Genomic DNA, 608 nt, shown 5'->3' with positions numbered 1-608 from the left:
TATATATATATGTGTGTGTGTGTGTGTGTGTGTGTGTGTGTGTACAATATCGTAAATATAGCCTCCCCACAAAACGTGGTGATTGTACAAGGAATTCGTATAAAAGGCTCGTGTTACTAGTCTTGCTTCAGTATTTAGATAAAATATCGTAAACCTGTGGGCAATTTGTATTACAGATATATCGTTGTTGCTTCAAATGATAATAAATAAGAGTCAATTTATATATATTTATATATATATATACCCTACCACTAGAAATTTATATTCTGTTATTATTTTATTCCTTTTCATGTGTCAGCCCTACAGCTGTGACCACGCTGAGGCACACCCAGTGTAATCACGACTTTGATGGTGAATTCTATGGAATTGGCTTTTTGTGAAGGAGGAAGTTCGACTCTGCCGTCTTCTTTTGATTCTCTTTCCTTGATATCGGTTCCTCTGGTACTTACGATAGTAGGAGGTCAAGTTGTTTCTTGGAATCATCTATACTTATTCCATGAAAATCCTTCAAATCAATAACTGTGGGTCCTTGAATCTCACATATATAAATGTTTTACTTTTAGTATGAGTCTAAGTGTATCTGTCCAGTTATATACGTGTATATATAT

This window comes from Octopus bimaculoides, chromosome 1, assembly GCF_001194135.2.
Source record: "Octopus bimaculoides isolate UCB-OBI-ISO-001 chromosome 1, ASM119413v2, whole genome shotgun sequence".
Lineage (NCBI taxonomy): Eukaryota > Metazoa > Mollusca > Cephalopoda > Octopoda > Octopodidae > Octopus > Octopus bimaculoides.
The sequence above is the reverse complement of the archived record's forward strand: the minus strand, read 5'-3'. Positions refer to the sequence as shown.